The following is a 21,668-nucleotide window of genomic DNA, read 5'->3' on the forward strand; positions in this document are numbered from 1 at the left end:
TTGGTCCCGTTGGTGCTTCCCTGCATTTTTAAACAGAAGATGAATAACTGTCCTAATTTTGTAGGTTTAGGAGAAAGCCGTACCCTGCAGTCACATGTTTACAAAAGCCCACAAATAAGTAAACATAAAAGCCACAGTAAAGGTGAGGGCTTGGGAAGTGTGTGGCTTGTCCTGTGTTTAGTAGATAGACAGACTGATCAACAGTGAATTGAACGATATTTTTAAAGTACCTGGTGGAAATTGGAAAACTCAGTTCAGGAGAGAAAAAATAGACAGTGATGGAAAAATGTTCCTGGCTGGCAATTGCACCAGATAAGATTTTTTTTTTTTTGCGGGGAGGGGAGCCTGGAAAGTCTCTCCTCATTTCTAGCCTGTTCGTTCTGGGTTCACTGTGTTAAACCACACCTCCATTCAACCTCCCGGGCATCGACAACTTCCTCTGTCCCTCGATCCCTACCCTTTGCCATCACTGCCTTCCTTTAAGCTTCTGGATGACTGTTTAATGGCAGGAAGAACAGGTAAAGCAGCCCTGGCCTCACCCTGTTCTGACTTCAGAAGGAAGCCAGGTGAGGAGACAGGAGCAGGTAGGGAATTCTGTATGTTGTCTGCCCCAGTTGGTGGGAGGCTGTGGCATAGGAAGCAAGATAGTGGAGTAGATTAGAGAAGAAGACTTCACCATCGGCCGCAGTGGCTGTGCTTCACCTCCATCTTCTCTCTGTAGGCGCACAAAGTTTTGTGGTACATCTGAGGTTTCCCCACAGTGCATTGGTGATCTAGAACAGCAGTGACGCCTGCTGGTATCGTGTGAGGTATTTTTGGATGACAAATGTGAATAGACTACACACTCATACATTCACTTAGAAAATAGGATACGATAACCTTTTAATATGATACCAGCAGAATAATCAACTCACACAGCTTCTGGTTACAGATGGATGGTATTCTTGGTGGTCTCGAACCTCTCATGCACAGGGAGGGGGCAATGAAGGTTATGGCCTGCAGGGATTCATGGCTATACCTTCACAGTGCACAGAGATGGAATAACAGAGCAAAAAGCCAAAGAACAGAAAAGAAAAAAAAAAAGCTTCAAAGAAGTTTCTCTGTAAAATACCAGGCCTTGGATACCTAGGGAGAGGCCTCTAGAAAGCCCAATTCATAACCTATGTGGGCCCAATCAAACATATAAACGGCAAGTGACCGACTCACCTGCAAATGCGCAGTAGAGACTTCCCTCTCTGTCCCGCCCTCGCGTCAAGACGTGATGACGTCAGAGGGCAGAACAGAGAGGGAAACGGAGTCGGACTGTTGGACGCTGCCGCCTGGAAACAAACATCGCGCGCACCAACCTCCACCCTCCCCCCAACCCCGCCGCCGCTCCCGCCCTCCTCCTTATCGGGCCCCCTGCACTGACCTGACAGCGCCTCTCACCTCCGTGTGGAAGCGCTGCAGGCAGCAGCAGAGCGATCTGCTGCTGCCCGCAGCGCCTTCACACGGAGGTAAGAGGCGCTGTCAGTGCAGGGGGCCCGGCACAGAGGGGGGAGGGAGTGGCGGCGAGGAGGGTAGCTGGAAATCTCGCCCGTTTTAACGGGCTTAAAGGCTAGTTCCCTAATAAAACAGGTTTGTACCATATCAATTGGTTAGAAAATTCTAGTCTGTCAACAAAGTTGTTGATCTGGAAGTCACCAGGGCACTGATTGTGATTGCAGTCATCAAATACTGATTGAACGAGGATTTGGATTGTGTGGTTAATATTAAATGATTGTTTGTTTGCTCTGATACTGTGATTCCAGTTGTTTCTGTGGTGAAGAATTGTGGGTTTTGTTTGATTCAGCATTGTCCTTTAAGTCCCAATTTCAGTCAGTTGTGAAGAAGTCATAAATTGAGGGCGCTTGAGTAACTTATGAGTATTTCAGCGGGTATTACAGAGCCTGGTATTGTCTGGACTCAATTATTGCAACATTAATTATGTTGAATTACCAGCAGTTTGTATTCAGTCGTTTCAAATTGTCCAAAATTCTACTGTTCATGTGCTATTTGGGTTGGGTAAGAATGATCATGTTTCTTCTTTTTGTGGGAAATTGCAGTGGGTGCCTGTAGTAGACAGGACTACTACTACTACTTATCACTTCTATAGCGCTACAAGGCACACGCAGCGCTGTACATCATACACGAAAAGACAGTCCCTGCTCAAAGAGCTCACAATCTAAATAGGACAGACAAACAGAACAACTAAGAGGTAAGGGAATTAAAGAGGTGGGGATAAAAGGACAGGGCAAGTGTAGTGGTTAAGAGTCAAAAGCAGCGTCAACGAGGTGGGCTTTTAGTCTGGACTTGAAAATGACCAAAGACGGGGCTAGACATACGTAGGATTAGGTTTAAATTGTTGACCTTGATTCATCAGAGTTTATATCAGGGTCATCACAATATTTATCATCCTCACCTTAATATTCCCTTATCTCTTATTTGGCCTGTTTGTCTGTCCTAATTAGATTGTAAGCTGTGTCGAGCAGGGACTGTCTCTTCATGTTCAAGTGTACAGCGCTGTGTATGTCTAGTAGCGCTATAGAAATGATAAGTAGTAGTAGTAATTTGACTGACTACATTGGTATAAACCGACACGAGCACTTTGTTCAGAAGTTTCTTGTATGTTGGAAGTACTGGATTTTCAAGTTTTTTTGACTTGAACTTAACTTACAAGGAGGAGGATCTTTTCTGTAGCAGGTCCTCAAAGGGAACAAAGTGCCACCTTTTCTCAGGAAGCAGAACTATACAGTATTTAAAAAATTGTTGGAGCATGCAACCTAGCACACCTGGGTACAGTGACTGACCTCTCTCTGCACTGATTGAATGATGGTTTGAATTTGTGGGTTGTTATTGATTGGCTGGCTATTCCAGTTGTCCATAATGTAATTTGTTTTATATGTATTTTGATTGTGTGTTTATTTGTAGTCCACAATGGGTAAGAGTGGAATATAAGGCGCAGATGCAAGGTGCAGATAAAGAAGGCCAAGAGGGATTACGAAAAAAAGATAGCATTAGAGGCAAAAAAACATAGTAAACTTTTTTCGGTATATTAAAAGCAGGAAGCCAGCAAAAAGAATCGGTTGGCCGCTGGATGACCGAGGGGTAAAGGGGCGATCAAGGAAGACAAGACGTAGCGGAGAGGACTGAATGAATTCTTTGCTTCGGTCTTCACCGAGGAAGATTTGGGTGGGATACCGGTGTCGGAAATGGTATTTCAAGCGGACGAGTCGGAGAAACTTACTTCACGGTAAACCTGGAGGACGTAATGGGGCAGGTTCAGCAAACTGGTATCATCCTAGAGTACTGACAGAACTGAAAAATGAGCTTGCGGAGCTACTGCTAGTGATATGCAACTTATCCTTAAAATCGAGCGTGATACCGGAAGATTGGAGGGTGGCCAATGTAACGCCGATTTTTAAAAAGGCTCCAGGGGAGATACGGGAAATTAAAGAACCGGTGAGTCTGACGTCAGTGCCGTGGAAAATGGTAGAGCTATTATTAAAAACAAAATTACAGAGCACATCCAAGGACATGGATTACTGAGACCAAGTCAGCACGGCTTTTGTGTGGGAAATCTTGCCTGACCAATTACTTCAATTCTTTGAAGGATGGTAAACCAACGTGGCCAAAGGAGAACCGGTTGATATTGTGTACTTGGATTTTCAAAAGGCGTTTGACAAGGTACCTCATTTATTTTTCGTTACATTTGTATCCCACATTTTCCACCTATTTGTAGGCTCAATGTGGCTTACCGGAGAGGCGTTTGCAGACTCCGGTGTAAACAAATACAAAGTGATATTGTGGTAAGATAAAGTTCATGTGGCAGTATTGTGAATTTATCCCTGATGGCTGGTCAATTGCCTGGTTCTCTCAAAGTTGCCACTGTGAAAACCACTCTTAAAAGAAATTCATTTGATCTTTTTAAGTTGGAGAGTTAGTCCACAATAGGACATTTCCGCCTATCCCATGACCCTCCAATTTCCAAAGGCTACAGAGGAAATTGGAGGGTCATGGGATAGGAGGAAATGTCCTATTGTGGATTAAAAACTGGTTGAAGGATAGGAAACAGAGAGTGGGGTTAAATGGGCAGTATTTACAATGAAGAAGGGTAGTTAGTGGGGTTCCTCAGGGGTCTGTGCTAGGACCGCTGCTTTTTAATATATTTATAAATGATTTAGAGATGGGAGTAACTAGCGAGGTAATTAAATTTGCTGATGACACAAAGTTATTCAAAGTTGTTAAATCGCGACAGGATTGTGAAAAATTACAAGAGGACCTTACGAGACTGGGAGACTGGGCGGCTAAATGGCAGATGACGTTTAATGTGAACAAGTGCAAGGTGATGCATGTGGGAAAAAAGAACCCGAATTATAGCTACGTCATGCAAGGTTCCACGTTAGGAGTTACGGACCAAGAAAGGGATCTGGGTGTCGTGGTCGATAATACGCTGAAACCTTCTGCTCAGTGTGCTGCTGCGACTAGGAAAGCGAATAGAATGTTGGGTATTATTAGGAAAGGTATGGAAAACAGGTGTGAGGATGTTATAATGCCGTTGTATCGCTCCATGGTGCGACCGCACCTTGAGTATTGTGTTCAATTCTGGTCGCCACATCTCAAGAAAGATATAGTAGAATTGGAAAAGGTGCAGCGAAGGGCGACTAAAATGATAGATGGGATGGGACGACTTCCCTATGAAGAAAGATTAAGGAGGCTAGGGCTATTCAGCTTGGAGAAGAGACGGCTGAGGGGAGACATGATAGAGGTATATAAAATAATGAGTGGAGTGGAACAGGTGGGTGTGAAGCATCTGTTCACGCTTTCCAAAAATACTAGGACTAGGGGGCATGCAATGAAACTACAGTGTAGTAAATTTAAAACAAATCTGAGAAAATGTTTCTTCACCCAACGTATAATTAAACTCTGGAATTCGTTGCCGGAGAAAGTGGTGAAGGCGGTTAGCTTAGCAGAGTTTAAAAAGGGGTTGGACGGTTTCCTAAAGGACAAGTCCATAAACCGCTACTAAATGGACTTGGGAAACATGTATAGAATGTTTGTACGTTTGGGAAGCTTGCCAGGTGCCCTTGGCCTGGATTGGCCGCTGTCGTGGACAGGATGCTGGGCTCGATGGACCCTTGGTCTTTTCCCAGTATGGCATTACTTATGTACTTATATAATTTTTAATAAATGAAATGAACTAGGCAGCAGACTAGCAAGCTGGGATAAGCCTACAATAGGAAGAAATGGGGAGGGTTGGGATTGATCAATGTGCACCTGTACACTGGCATAACATTTTTGATTTTTCTGGGCATGACTGCAAGGTTGGGGGAAGCATTGGATAACAGGATTGATGAGTGCAATACTTTGGCTATTATCCTTAGCTTATGAACTATGTGAAAAGGGGGCCAGCTATGGCCCAGCATAACACCATTGACAGCAACAGTTAAGGCCTGGAGACAACTTAGGGAAAGTTGGGGGTTATTTGTAGAAGCCTCTGTGATAGGAAACACTGATGCTTCCCAGTGCCAAAGAATAAAACAGGAAATGGTGGAGAAGGGCTTTGCCATGTTGTATGATCTGGTGGATTGGGAGAAACATATGTGTTTGTGTGAGTAACTCAAGTTTGGCATGGCAATGCATGTCTTGCATCATTAGCAATGCTTAATCAAAACTTCGTATCACATTCACTTGCTGTAACCGAGCAAAGCTTTAAACAACCAAGACCTCAAATCTCCCGACAGGAACTAATACACAAGGTATTGCAAAACCCACTATCATTCGAGGGAGCTAGCAGTGCACTGCTTAGTGTCGAATGTGGAGGCTGGGTTTGAGCTGCATCAAGGGGATACATTGAGTGATTTATGGGCAACTGTTCCAGTTAAGTAAACTTGTTGCTGGCTATGCTCCTGTGGAGTTTTTTTGTTCATGTTCCTTGGATTTTTTTTTGCAGTGGACACTGTTCAAGCTTGAACTATTGTTAAGATTTAGTAGAAATTTGAGGATTTGCTTGTATTTTTGCAATATTTTTGTATGCTCATTCACTGTAGAGTTGAAAGAGGGGTGGTTTTTTTATTTTTTTTTTTTTGAATCTGTAGATTTTTTTCTGAAATTTGGGAGTTTTTAATGCTGATTCTTTTTTCCTCATCCTTTCTTTTAAAATTGACCAAGATAATATCTTACACCCACATATGATAGTGGGTTTTGCAATACCTTGTGAATTAGTCCCTGTTGGGAGATTTGAGGTCTTGGTTGTTTAAAGCATTGCTTGAGTAGAGCAAGTGAATGTGATAACAAAATTCACACTATTTTTGATTAAGCTTTGTTAATTTTTTTATTTATTTTATTTATAACAATTAATTTTACAAGCACTAAAATAACTTGCCAGAAATACAGACAAAATAATGCAAGAATTATTTCAGTCAGGTAATTCTATACTCTTCCTTAGACCACAAAATAGGGAGAGTGAAACAAGACAAGGAGATCAATTAAACAGTAAACAAAGAAAACGTGGTATTAACCTGATTATCCCTAGTTATTATTTATCTGAATCATTATTCCACATTGATCGTCTGGTTTGCTTCTTCAAACCCAAAACGATGTATAGTCAATTTATTTAGTTGGAAACATACTTATTGTCCAATATTAGTGGAAATAATACAACTGATTTCATTTTTTTCTATTTTAAAACAGAAATTATTTAACAATACAAACACTTGAGTCTCTAATCCAGTTCCCACTGATTAAGGTAATCCCAGTTTCACAGGTTTCACTCCTTTTGAATAAATATACTAAGAGGAATCATTTCAGAGGAAAAACTTTAGGAGTCATACCCGGAACTCTGGGAAAACAACAATCTCGATATTAATCATCTGTAATAATATTCATTTTGTTCAAATTTTTCTGGTCTATTATCATCTTCAAAATCTTAACCATTTCCTACTCCTGTAGAACTTCATTTGCTGTATCAATTTTTCATTCTCAAAGGATTTGATTAGATTATCCATGTGGCTCACTAATAAGATTATATCTGAAACAAACTTATTTACTACCACTGTTAGGTCCTGGAGCGCCTTCCAGATGATATTCAATGTAACCTCCACGGGAGCCAAAAACTCCAAGCTGATAGCTCTTGCGGGTTTAGGAGTGGCACCACCGCCATGGGTTCAGCTGTAAACAACTCCCCCACTCCTTTGGACATGGTGGTTAAATGATTCGGGAGCGATGAAGTTGTTTCCAGGTCCAAGAATGTTGACGCTCCTTTGCCGGCGCTAATCAAAGGACTCACCAACCCAGTCATCTGTGGGCAGCTCGTCACACAACAGTTCCACACTTGCTGCACAGTGGACCCCCCTTCCTCCCCGCTGAAGACGAAGATGACACCACCACCACCCCCCCGCCCGCCGCCAACACCTCCAACTACTTTAAACCCCCCCCCTCTTGCCGAAGACGACGACACCACCACCTGGCTCCAACTACTTTAAACCCCCCCTCCCGCCGTCGTGCCTCACCTCCCTTGCTGGTGGGGGACCCCAACCCCCGCCAGCCAAAGTCTCCTTCCTTCCTTTGGGTTTGGTTTCTGATGTCCTGTACGTACGTACAATGTGCAGGACGTCAGACTCAGAGAAACAACTTGTACGTGCGTGCAGGACGTCAGAAACCAAACCCAAACGAAGGAAGGAAGGAGACTTTGGCTGGCGGGGGTTGGGGTCCTCCGCCAGCAAAGGGGGAGGTGAAGCGCGATGGCTTGAGTGAGTGAGTGCGGGAGGAGGGGGGTCGGTCATTGGTAGAGGGGTCCAGGGGCAAATCTACGGGGGCCAGGCCCCTGTGGCCCCATAGCAGATACGCCCCTGGTTTGCATGTGATACAAAACTGTTCAAAGTTGTCAAAACATGTGGATTGTGAAAAATTGCAGGAATACCTTAGGAAACTGGCAGATTAAATTTAATGTGGACAAATGCAAAAGTGATTCACATTGGGAAGAAAAATCCGAATCCTAGTTACCTGAGGCTAGTGTGCGGTGGCAGCCAAAAATGCAAACAGGATGCTAGGAATTATTAGGAAAGGGATGCAAAATTAGACCAAGAATCTTATAATGCCTCTGTGTTGCTCCATGTTGTGACCTCACCTTGAGTATTCCATTCAATTTTTGTCACTCAAAAAAGATATAGTGGAATTAGAAAAGATTCAAAGAAGAGCGACCAAAATGATAAAGGAGCTGGAACTCCTCCCGTACGATGAAAGGCTAAGGAGGTTAGGGCTCTTCAGCTTGAAAAAGAGATGTCTGAGGGGGGGGATACGATTGAGGTCTATAAAATCCTGAGTGGTGTAGAACGGGTAGAAGTGAATTGATTTTTCACTCTTTCAAAAAGTACAAAAACCAGGGGATGAAATTGCATGGAAATACTTTTAAAACAAATAGGAGGAAATATTTTTTCACTCAAAAGAATGGTTAAGCTCTGGAACTCGCTGCCGGAGGATGTGGTAACAGCAGTTAGTGTATCTGGGTTTTTTAAAGGTATGGACAGGTTCCTGAAGGAAAAGTCCATAGACTGCTATTGAGACAGACATTAGGAAGCCTCTGCTTGCCCTGGGATTGGGATCATATGTTGATACTATCTAGGTTTCTGCCAGGTACTTGTGACCTGGCGGCCACTGTTGGAAGCAGGATACTGGGTTAGATGGACTATTGGACTGACCCAGTATGGCTATTCTTATCTTCTTGTCTTTGTGGCCATTTTCTAAGAATGCTGCCTGTCTCGGCTTTTTTGTCGTTCATATGTTGGACATTTCAGTTTGTAAAATGGCAGTCATACTGTAGAGCAGAAGTTCTCAACCCAGTCCTCAGGCCACATCTAGCCAGTCAGGGTTTCAGGATAGCCATAATGAATATGCATGAGAGATTTGCATACAATGGAAGTAGTGTATTCAAACTTCTCTCATGCATATTCATTGCATTCAATAAAGAACACCTAATATATATTCAAAATACGTTAAATAGCATTGGTCACAGTACTGATCCTTGTGGCACTCCACTATTCACCCTCCTCCATTGAGAAAAAGGGCCATTTAAGCCTACCCTCTGTTTTCTGTCCAATAACCACGTCCTAATTCACAGAAGGACATTGCATCCTATCCCATTTTCTCAGGAGTCTCTAATGAGGAAATTTGTCAAAAGCTTTCTGAAAATCTAGATACACTACATCAACTGGCTGACCTTTATCCACATATTTATTCACACCTTCAAAGAAATGAAGAAAACTGGTGAGGGAAGACTTCTTAAAAAAAATAGGACTTACAGAGTTAAGTGTAGGGGGTGGAAGATCTTCTAGTTGGAACTCTGGTTGCGGAGTCCTGCTGGGATCTCCTTTTTCTCCTCTGTTTAATGTATATTAGTTCTCTGGGCAGTTATTTTCCGGGTGATGAGATTTCTGTACTGTCTTACACAGATGATATATTTCTTTTAAGCACTGCTTTACCGAGTTGGGACAGTTCCGTAGATTCTATCAAATATTATATGTCTTTGATAGATAATTGGGTTATAAGTCATCTCTTGAAATTAAATAAACAGAAGATGAAGGTACTTTGGTTTGAAGATGGTCAAACTTTGAAATATAATTATTTCATTGTTTTCAGGGGAGGTGTTAAATATTGAGGGCCATTCTAGAGTGTTGTGTAATTGTGGATTGACCTTGTCTTTTGAAAACAGATTAATACTCTCAGTAGAAGGTTTTTATTTTAAAGCTTCGGGCAAAAGATCTTCATTAATGTGCATATGCGTTGTGGATATCCTGAAAACAGGACTGGGTAGGAATGTCCCAAGAGAGAGCTAAGAAACCGCTCTGTGGAATGAGTAGACCAGGGTCTAAATCACTTTGGTTTGTGTTTTCCGTGGTCTCTTCCTGTTCTGTTTGGTAAAGAGAAGTATTTGTTCAGTGCTTTCTGCTTTTTTTCTTGTCACCTTCCACCTTTTCCATCTCTCTTACAGCCTCTGTACTTTCCCCTTGTTCTGTTATTCTGTGCCTCCCTCCGATCCATCCCCTCTGGGTCCTTTCTCCAAGCTACTTGTGGAAACACTCTTATTCCCCCTGCCTGTTCACCATTTCATGCTATGAACAGGATATCTTATCACAGTCCATGGGAGCAGCAATCTCAATGCAGCTCAAAGTGCGAAACAGGTGGCACAACACCAGCTGGAGCGTAGCAAAATGCCTGATCCTTCCAGCTTCTTCCTCTTATCCTTGCAGCCATCTCTCTTGCTTTGGCTTTTATTATAATGTTTCTGAAAGCAGTATCTGAAGTACCTTCTGCCCAGCCTGGTTTGTCAGGATGTCCAAAATCAATATGCTAATCTAGTTCATGTATATTCAGTGTGTGAAAACCAGACCTCATGCAGTGGGCTGCGAATGGGTTGGGTTTTCAGATACCCCTAATGAATATGCATGTAGTAGAGTTGTATGCATAAGGTCTTTGCAAATCTTATCTCTATTTTTGGCCCTGAAGGACTGGAAGTGAATGCATGGATAAGGGATAGTACTCCTGCAACCAACATGATAAGCAGCCTAACGCAAGAGTTCCTGCCCATTGGTTTCTCTTATTCCTGCAGCTCTTTCATCCTACCTCCACCCTCCCTGCCATCTTCATGAAGTGCATTTCTGAGCCTGAGCTGTGTGTGGTCTTACAAGGTGCACAGACTCTCTTATACTGCTGCTTAGCACCTGAGACGTGCCAAGGACAGTGGTTGGGAGTGCAAGAGCAGAAGAGATGTTTGGGGGAGACAGGAGACGTTGCAATGTGTTTTTAATGCATTGCACCCCATGGTCAGGGTTTCGTACAAACCATAGTACTGAGATTGTTATCGCTGCTTTTCTTGCTGAAATTCATTCCATCCATGAATCAGGTAATTTAGCATTTGTGATGTCATTTGACCTAGCTGCAGCCTTTGATTTGGTCAATCATTCCTTACTACTAACTCGTCTTTTGAATATTGGTGTAGAGGGTTCACTTCCTTTCTGAGCGATCGTACTTTTTCAGTTTGCACCAATATGTAGTCGGCTTCTCGTTCACTCGCCTGTGATGTGCTCCAAGGGTCATAAGCACATAAGTAATGCCATACTGGAAAGACCAAGGGTCCATCGAGCCCAGCATCCTGTCCACGACAGCAGCCAATCCAGGCCAAGGGCACCTGGCAAGCTTCCCAAACGACAAACATTCTATTTATGGAGCTTTACAAAACATTTCCCAATATTTTGAGTTAACCAATAAATATAGAAAATTTACAAAGTAGAAACAAATGAGCAAAGAAAATAGATTTAAAACCTTCATCCACAAGTAATAATAGCTAAAAGATCCAGAGATAACTCTGGAAATACATCAATGCCTGTGATTACCTAAAAGACCCTCCCCAGCCTTCCACTACAGCATACAAACGGGACTCATTTCTCTTCCTTAGCCACAAGAAATTCTTGTAGCTGCTTTGGGTCAAAAATTGAAACTGTTTACCCTGAAAAATCATAATAAGACATAAACGAGGACATTTAAGCACAAAATTGGCACCCAAGGTCTGAACCTAGGCCGAAGGGCCCAGAAGGCTTTTTGCCTCATCTGCGTCTCTTGAAAAATCAGGAAAAACGTACTTTTGAACCCCAAAACTGCATATCTAAATGTTTAAAAGAACGTTTCAAAACTGTGATGTGCTCTGGTTCCGGTTCCATGGCAAAAGAAACCACCAAAGTACTTCCCAAAAGGACTCAAGAAAGGATGTTAAATTCATATTATCCTCTACTGGTCCCCAAGGGGTCTCAGACGTTCAAATATTAGAAAGGTATTAATGTACAAAGAACCTTTTCCAGAGACGGGAAGGGATATGAATTGAAGTTGAAGAGGGGCAGACTCAGAAATAATGTCAGGAAGTATTTTTTTCATGGAGAGGGTGGTAGATTCCTGGAATTCCCCCCTGCGGGAGGTGGTGGAGATGAAAACGGTAACTGAATTCAAAAATGCATGGGATAAACACAAGTGAAATCTGTTTAGAAGGAATGGATCCAAAGAAGCTTAGCAGAGATTAGGTGGCAACACTGGTACGGGAAGGCAAGCCAGCACTGGGCAGACTTCTAGGTCTGTGCTATGATCGTGGCTGGACAGGTTCAGCTTCAGAAGTTGGAGAACAAGGCCAGCAGTAGGCAGACTTTCTAAGGTCTGTGCCCCGATTGTGGCTGAAAAGATTTGGATTGATGAATGGAGCTTTCAGGGACTTTGACGTTAACTTCAGAAATTTTAGAACAAGGACACTGCTGAGCATGGCAAGACAAATCAGACCAGGTATACATACCATATCTTCTTTGGGCAGACTGGATGGACCGTAGAGGTCTTTATCTGCCGTCATCTACTAGGTTACTATATCAAATACCTGAATAAACATAAACAAGGTACAGGACTGCACAGGACAGTCATACAGGCAGGACTTGCTTCTCCACTGCTACCCTAGCTGAAATCATCGGACTTCGAGGTAATTTTTCCTTAAGTTAATGATCCTTATTTCTATCTAACTCCCATTACTCTGTCTATTTGTCCACCTCTGATTACAATCCTATGTGGTCTATTGAAATGTTTAATATGTATTGTGTTGACTCTGTAAAAATAGCCATTCTGTGCCTTAATGTGTTCTGCTATTTGAACTGCCTCATCTGGCTATTCTGGCTGTACATCGCCTTGGGTGAATTCTTCAAAAAGGTGATAAATACATTTATAAATAGAAATGCACAGCCGTTGTACTGTGATGGGATCCCTAGAATGTAGATACCGAGTATTACATATCATAATCGATATTGCTTGCAGTTCACGTAGATTTGAAACAGCTGAGGCATAGATAGAAATGATTTTTTTTTTAATAAATTCAGGACTTCACAGCAAGGAAGAGCCAGGGACTGTTCATAAAGACACACCTTGCTCGGCTGCTGGAATGGAAAGGGTTAAAGAAAGAAGCTAATTATAATCCCAGCTTCCTCTGTCATTGTGGCCATTGCTGTAATGACGCAATAACTCCCTGGCATTTACCTTCCTGTGCCCCCACTCCTAACTGGTCTCAGATGAAGCCAGAGCCTGAGACACATTCAGAGATGCCGAATGATGATTCATCTGAGACAGAGGATGACGCAGGGCCAGGGTTTGCATGCTCGCAGCCCGGGCGTCAGAGCTGTGCCACAAAACAGCTTTTCTCCACCTCTGAGACAGACGTGCCCCATCCCCTTCTGCTAGGGGAAAACTCTACCCTGAGAAAGTAGAAGCAGTAATTACTCTTTCCCCCCCCCCCCCCCCAGGGCTGGGGTGGGGTGGGGGACTTCACAGAAGGATGTGGGTGAAGCAATGACCATGTCTAGGGGTACCTCTGATCCCCAAACAGGATAATGTGGCCTGTGGCTCTCATTCAGCCCCAACTCATTTCATTTTCAACTAATGAGTGTTGAACAGTGGGACAACGTCTTCTGCTATAGGGATTTTAAAGGGGAGCATTTTCCAGCTCATTTTTGAAATTTTGTTTGCATACTCACACGTGTCACATAATTTTATGCACTTTGGGCTAGATTCCATATACGAGCTGAAAAAAACTGCTATTCTATAAGCGAGCTTAAAGTTAGGAGGGGTTTATAGAATAGCGCTTTTGCACAGCCATAATGTACGCACCTAAATTAAGGCTCTGTTTACTAAGGAGAACTGTAGGCGCACTAGCATTTCTATTGTGCTGAAAATTAGTGTGTGCTAATTTTTAGCGCACAGTAAAATCGCTAGCGCATCTTAAGGCCCTTATCTCTGTTTTTCTGTAACAACGCACGTAAATCCATGACCCTCCCATTTCCACTCCCCTTTTTTACTCGTGTAAAATTTAACCACAGACCCCACCTTAAATTTACACATGCAAATACTAATTAAATCTAATTAGTGCCAATAATTGCTTGTTAAAATGCCAATTATTGGCACTAATTAGCTCATTCAATTTTTGGAGGCTTTTATAGAATTAAGGGATTTATGTATTTTATAAGGACTGATGACAAATCACTGGTGTGCTAATCATTTTATGAGTTAAGCTATATGCGCTGAAGTGTTTCCTTCCCTTTCTGATGATCCTAAAAATGGTGAGGGAAAGGTGCTGGTGCTTTTTTTAATAGATTTGTTTCCCTCTGTTTGGATATTTTTGGGGGGAAAGTATAAATTTTTCATAAAGCTTTTGTAAAATAGGCATCTTTTCAGAATTTTTTACAGGTGCTGTGGTGTAAAATTATTTCCCCCATATCATGGAAGAAAACGCTGCACACAAATGACTGGAAAGATTTGAAACACAAAAACATCAAAAATGTGTAATCTTCTGCATCCAGAAAATCCCAATTACTTCAGAATACCAGTCTTTTGAAAAATCCAGACTGCCCCATATTTGACTGCCCCTATCGGTCTGTTCACTTGTCCTTTAGATTGTAAGCTCTTTGAGCAGGGACTGTCCTTCTATGTTAAATTGTACAGCGCTGCGTAACCCTAGTAGAGCTTTAGAAATGTTAAGTAGTAGTAATAGCAGTAGTAGTCTTTTGAAAAATCAAACATAATGTTAGAACAGTTTATCTCGGTCAGTTCATGATGTTCAGCCATCCACAAGAGCCTGTGTGCCTTGATAAATGAGATCCTAAAAGGACCTGAATTCTGCACAAATTTACACCTGCTCAAAAGCATGTTAAATGTATGTATGAACTCTTAAGCATAAGTACATAAGTAATGCCACACTGGGAAAAGACCAAGGGTCCATCGAGCCCAGCATCCTGTCCACGACAGCGGCCAATCCAGGCCAAGGGCACCTGGCAAGCTTCCCAAACGTACAAACATTCTATACATGTTATTCCCGGAATTGTGGATTTTTCCCAAGTCCATTTAGTAGCGGTTTATGGACTTGTCCTTTAGGAAACCATCTAACCCCCTTTAAACTCTGCCAAGCTAACTGCCTTTACCACTTTCTCCGGCAACGAATTCCAGAGTTTAATTACACGTTGGGTGAAGAAAAATTTTCTCCGATTTGTTTTAAATTTACTACACTGTAGTTTCATCGCATGCCCCTAGTCCTAGTATTTTTGGAAAGCATGAACAGACGCTTCACATCCACCTGTTCCACTCCACTCATTATTTTATACACCTCTATCATGTCTCCCCTCAGCCGTCTCTTCTCCAAGCTGAAAAGCCCTAGCCTCCTTAGTCTTTCTTCATAGGGAAGTCGTCCCATCCCTGCTATCATTTTTGTCGCCCTTCACTGCACCTTTTCCAATTCCACTATATCTTTCTTGAGATGCGGCGACAAAAATTGAACACAATACTCAAGGTGCGGTCGCACCATGGAGCGATATAATGGCATTATAACATCCTCACACCTGTTTTCCATACCTTTCCTAATAATATCCAACATTCTATTCGCTTTGCGAGCCGCAGCAGCACACTGAGCAGAAGGTTTCAGTGTATTATCGACGACAACACCCAGATCCCTTTCTTGGTCCGTAACTCCTACGTGGAAACTTGCATGACGTAGCTATAATTCGGGTTCTTTTTTCCCACATGTATCACCTTGCACTTGCTCACATTAAACATCATCTGCCATTTAGCCGCCCAGTCTCCCAGTCTCGTAAGGTCCTTCCAAACGTACAACATTCTATACATGTTATTCCTGGAATTGTGGATTTTTCCCAAGTCCATTAGTAGCGATTTATGGATTTGTCCTTTAGGAAAGCGAATAGAATGTTGGGTATTATTAGGAAAGGTATGGAAAACAGGTGTGAGGATGTTATAATGCCGTTGTATCGCTCCATGGTGCGACCGCACCTTGAGTATTGTGTTCAATTCTGGTCGTCGCATCTCAAGAAAGATATAGTGGAACTGGAAAAGGTGCAGCGAAGGGCAACTAAAATGATAGCGAGGATGGACGACTTCCCTATGAAGAAAGGACTAAGGAGGCTAGGGCTTTTCAGCTTGGAGAAGAGACGGCTGAGGGGAGACATGATAGAGGTATATAAAATAATGAGTGGAGTGGAACAGGTGGATGTGAATCATCTGTTCACACTTTCCGAAAATACTAGGACTAGGGGGCATGCGATGAAACTACAATGTAGTAAATTTAAAACAAATCGGAGAACATTTTTCTTCACCCAATGCGTAATTAAACTCTGGAATTCGTTGCGGAGAATGTGGTGAAGGCTGTTAGCTTGGCAGAGTTTGAAAAGGGGTTAGACAGTTTCCTAAAGGACAAGTCCATAAACCGCTACTAAATGGACTTGGGAAAAATCCACAATTCCAGGAATAACATGTATAGAATGTTTGTACGTTTGGGAAGCTTGCCAGGTGCCCTTGGCCTGGATTGGCCGCTGTCGTGGACAGGATGCTGGGCTCGATGGACCCTTGGTCTTTTCCCAGTGTGGCATTACTTATGTACTTATCCAGTCTGCCCAACAAGATAAACTCATTTTACATGGTATGTGATACTTTATATATGTACCTGAGTTTGATTTGTTCTTGCCATTCTCAAGGCACAGACCGTAGAAGTCTGCCCAGCACTCTTGAACTAAAAGTTCTGACCCAGTATGCTACTCTTATGTTCTTGTATACCTTGGAAGAAAGGAGAAACAGGGGTGACATGGTACAGGCGTTCAAATATTTGAAAGGTATTAATCCATGTGCTCTAGTTCTACCACCATCCCAGCTCCAGAAAAGGTTTGTTTGCGGATTAATACCTTTCAAATATATGAACATATGTATCATGTCGCCTCTGTTTCTCCTTTCCTCCAGGGTATACATGTTCAGGTAGGAAAGTTTCCCCCTCGTACGGTTTGCAATGCAAATGCCATACTATTTTGTACTTGATGTGGAGGGGCATAATTGAAGGAAAACGTCTATCTCCATGGGCGTTATCTCCGAGAACGGGTCCGTGAAGGGGCGGACCGAACCGTATTTTCGAAAAAAATAGATGTCCATGTTTTAATCGACAATTTGTGAGATGGGCGTTTTTGTTTTTCAGTGATAATGGAAAATGAAAGCGCCCAGCTCAAAACGAATAAATCCAAGGCATTTGTTCGTGGGAGCGGCCAGGATTCGTAGTGCACTGGTCCCCCTCACATGCCAGGACACCAACCCGGGCACCCCTAGGGGGCACTTTTACAAAACAAAAAAAAAGGTAAAAGAGCTCCCAAGTGCATAGCACCCTTCTCTTGTGTGTTGAGCCCCCCCAAATCCCCCTCAAAACCCACTGCCCACAAGTCTACACCATTCCTATAGCCCTAAGGGTGAAGGGGGGGCACCTACATGTGGGTACAGTGGGTTTGGGGGGGTGGGACGACTAAGCATTAAGCAGCACAATTGTAACAGGTAGGGGGGGATGGGCCTGGGTCCACCTGCCTGAAGTCCACTGCACCCCCTAACAACTGCTCCAGGGACCTGCATACTGCTGCCAGGGAGGTGGGTATGACATTTGAGGGTGAAAATAAAAAGTTGTGAAACATCATATTTTGTGGTGGGAGGGGGTTAGTGACCACTGAGGGAGTCAGGGGAGGTCATCCCCAAATCCCTCTGGTGGTAATCTGGTCATTTAGGGCACTTTTGGGGGCCTTATTCGTGAAAAAACAGGGTCCAGGAAAAGTGCCCTAAATTCTAGCTACAAAAGCATACTTTTTTTCCATTATCGGCGAAAGGCGCCCATCTCTCCTCGGCCGATAACCATGCCCCAGTTCCACCTTCGCCACGCCTCCGACACGCCCCCGTCAACTTTGTACGCTTCCGCGATGGAGTGCAGTTGAAAACGTCCAAAATCGCCTTTCCATTATACCGATTTATTCGGTTTTGTGAGATAAACGTCTATCTCCCAATTTGGGTCGAAATCTAGGCGTTTTTCTCTTTCAATTATAATGTGGAAAGTCACCCCTGTCACTTGCAATAAAACAAGCTTATGCTTTGTAAGTCATGCCCAGCTGTCAAACTACCCCTGGTACTCTCCATCACCATATGCAATACATAACTCAGATCCAAAACCTCAGTACCAAGTACAGCATCTAACCTCCCCCCCCCCTCCCAGAATCTCATCACATCACAGACCTTCCCCAGTCCTCTCCTCCACTGTGTGTGGTACATAAATCCCAGTATAGTCCTTCACGGTACGCAATATGGTTTATGGTTCTTTTATTTAATAGACTTCCTTTCCTCTGGAAGAGAACAAAGCAGTGTACATTAAAAACACATTAGATTAAAGTGAAGAAGGAAAGGAAAGCCGAATAAAATAGGAAAGAGAAAAAAGTAAAACAAAAAAATAATTTATGTGGCTGTGGATGTCAGTGGACCCTTGGTGAATACCAAAACGCCTTCTCGAAAAGATGGGTTTTTAGGAGAGATTAGAGTCTCACGTAGGAAGAGTTTAGGTGGAGTCCCCCAAGGTTCTTCATTTATATTACTTCATTCTGTAAGATCCAGGGCTTTTTTTGAGGGGGTACTTGGGGGTACTGAGTACTGGCACCTTTTCTATTGTCTGCTAAAATTGACCCATGGTCCCCAAGGTTGAATGAAAGATCTCAGGCTCTACACACCAATTCCGCCTCGTCATAGATTCTGTGACTGGTTGCAGGGGAGCTGGCTATTGTTGGGTGGGTCCCTCAGTGATCACCCCACCCCCTGAAGGGTGGCCTGGCATTTGAAGTACTGGCACCTTTTTTGGATGGAAAAACGCACTGGTAGATCTTAAGTTGTTTGGGCCTTAATTATTGGTTATACGCAGAAGACATCCAGTTTTATTTTCCAATTATAGAACTAACTTTAGAGACCTTTGCTTTTTTAAGACTGCAATTAAGACCCGGCTGACAGCTAAGTTAAGATTAAATCCAGCTAAAACGCAAGTACTTTTTCTTTCCGGCTCTAAGGATATTAAAATCCCAATTTTGAGTGAGATGAAGTACCTGGGAGCAGAGGAGTAGCTAGATGAGGTGCAAGGGGAGCGGATTTTGAATTAAATGGTGCCTATGCTATGCCGATCGGCCCTTAGCTTCACACTGACGTCTATTTTACATAAAGTCTGCTCTCCTTGATATCAAAATTTGTCTACACTTCTGCCCGGGAGTTTTACTTGATGCCTACATAAATACATAAATATTGCCATACTGGAACAAAGCAAAAGTCCATCAAGCCCAGTATCCTGTTTCCAAGAGTGGTCAATCCAGCTCACAAGCACCTGGCAAGATCCCAAAATATTACAATACATTTTATGCTGCTTATCCTAGAAATAAGCAGTTGATTTTCCCCAAGTGCATTTTAATAATGGCTTATGGACTTTTCTTTTAGGAAGCTATCCAAACCTTTTTTAAACCCCGCTAAGCTAACTGCTTTTACTACATTCTCTGGCAATGAATACCAGAGTTTAATTACATGTTGAGTGAAGAAATATTTTCTCTTATTCGTTTTAAATGTACTACTTTGTAGCTTCAGTGCGAGCCCTCTAGTCCTAGTATTTTTGGAAAGAGTAAACAAACAATTCATACCTACCTGTTCCACTCCACTCATTATTTTATAGACCTCTATCATATCTCCCCTCAGCCGCCTTTGCTCCAAGCTGAAGAGCCCTAGCCGCTTTAGCCTTTCCTGATAGGGAAGTCGTTCCATCCCCTTTATCATTTTCGTCGCCCTTCTCTGCACCTTTTCTAATTTCACTATATCTTTTTTGAGATACGGCGACCAGAATTGAACACAATATTCGAGGTGTGGTCGCACCATGGACAGATACAAAGGCATTATAACATCCTCATTTTTGTTTTCCATTCCTTTCCTAATAATACCTAACATTATATTTGCTTTCTTAGCCACAGCAGTACACTGAGCAGAAGGTTTCAACGTATCATCAACGATGACACCTAGATCCCTTTCTTGGTCCATGACTCCTAACGTGGAACCTTCCATGACGTAGCTATAATTCGGGTGCCTCTTTCCCACATGCATCACTTTGCACTTGCTCACATTAACGTCATTTGCCATTTAGATGCCCAGTCTCGTAAGATCCTCTTGTAATTTTTCACAATCCTCTTGCGATTTAACAACTGAATAACTTTGTGTCGTTATCAAATTTAATTACCTCATTAGTTACTCCCATCTCTAGATCATTACTGAAGAGATTTCAGACAGTAACAGCCCTTATCTGAAATATATATTCTCCGAGGACAAGCAGGCTGCTTGTTCTCACGATTGATTAGGGTGACGTCCACGGCAGCCCCAGGAACGGAAATCTTCCTAGCAACAAAAGGTTTGCTAGAGCCTTCGAGCGCGCGGGCGTGCACGGCCATCTTCCTGCCCACTTAGTTCTTTCTTTTCCACGGTTAGAGAGTGACTGCTTGCGGTCTCTCTCCGTTCACCCCGAAAGAGCCTGCACTATTTTTCATGTTTTTTGTCTCCTTTTCCTTGTTTCTTTTGTTTTAATTTGTTCCTCTTACAGTTTATCAAAAAAATAAAAACACCTTTGTTTCTTAGTTTTTGCTCCCTTAAGTTTACTTTCGCTTCCGTTGCAGCCCTCTTAGGCTGCGCGTATGCGGGTTCTCCTTTTTGTGTCCTTTTTGTCGGCACAATCGCGAATTTTGATCTCACCACCGCTATTTTTCCATCCATGTCATCAAGGACTCCCAGCGGCTTCAAGAAGTGTACTCGGTGCAACCGGACTATCTCAGGTACCGACCCCCACACGTGGTGTCTTCAGTGCCTTGGGCCCAACAATCGCCCAGACGCATGTAATTTGTGTCTTAGCTTAAAAAAGCGGACACAGGCGTTGAGACAAGCTCAGCGGGACCAACTTTTTGGAGCTTCGTCCAGTTCTTCGGCGTCGACTTCGGTACCGAGGTCGACAGTGTCAATATCGGCACTGGAGATGGCATCGACTTTGGGAGCACAGGTAATGGCAGTCCGGGGACCAAACGCTGGGAGCAGTGAGCTGTTGAGTGGGTCTCTACCTGTCTCGAAGACTCCTGCTGTGCAGGCCCACTGGGACCGACCACTCTCAGACGTGACCCCGAGGAGGCGGGTGGATTCCACGTCCTCCTCATCGGTACCGAGGAGTATCGATGACGTACATCGAGCGAAGGCGAAGAAGCATCATCATCGGTCTCCTTCTAAGCACAGTACAGGGAGCTCCGGGGCGTTGAAGGATTTGTCACCCGTGAAGCGCCGATGCTGGGAGGATCGCTCACCCGCCATTCAGGAGGTGTTGGTGTGTCGGTCTTCGGGCAGCCTGGTACCGCCTCCTCAACCTCAACAGATTCTGGACCCGATTCCTGCACCGACCCCGCAGCCTTGCTCGACAGCGACTCTGCACGAGTGCATCCGAACCATTCTTCCAGGTCTGCTGGAGGTGTTGCTGCATCAGCCTGTTCCGGTGCCAGGGGTGCTTGCGCCTTCGGTACTGTCGATGGAAGTGGCAGCTGGCTTGAGGCCTGTGGTGAGGTCCCCGACGCCAGTACAGCCTGCGTCAGAATCACAGAAACAGAAGCCTGCGCAGCCGCGTTGCTGATCTACAAGTGCAGGCTTCTACATGGAATGTCGCTAGTGGAATAGCAACATTCCATGTAGAATCTCAAACAGTAGCAACAGAATCTCAATAGTAGCAACATTCC

The sequence above is a fragment of the Microcaecilia unicolor genome, chromosome 7, assembly GCF_901765095.1.
Source record: "Microcaecilia unicolor chromosome 7, aMicUni1.1, whole genome shotgun sequence".
Taxonomy (NCBI): Eukaryota; Metazoa; Chordata; class Amphibia; order Gymnophiona; family Siphonopidae; genus Microcaecilia; species Microcaecilia unicolor.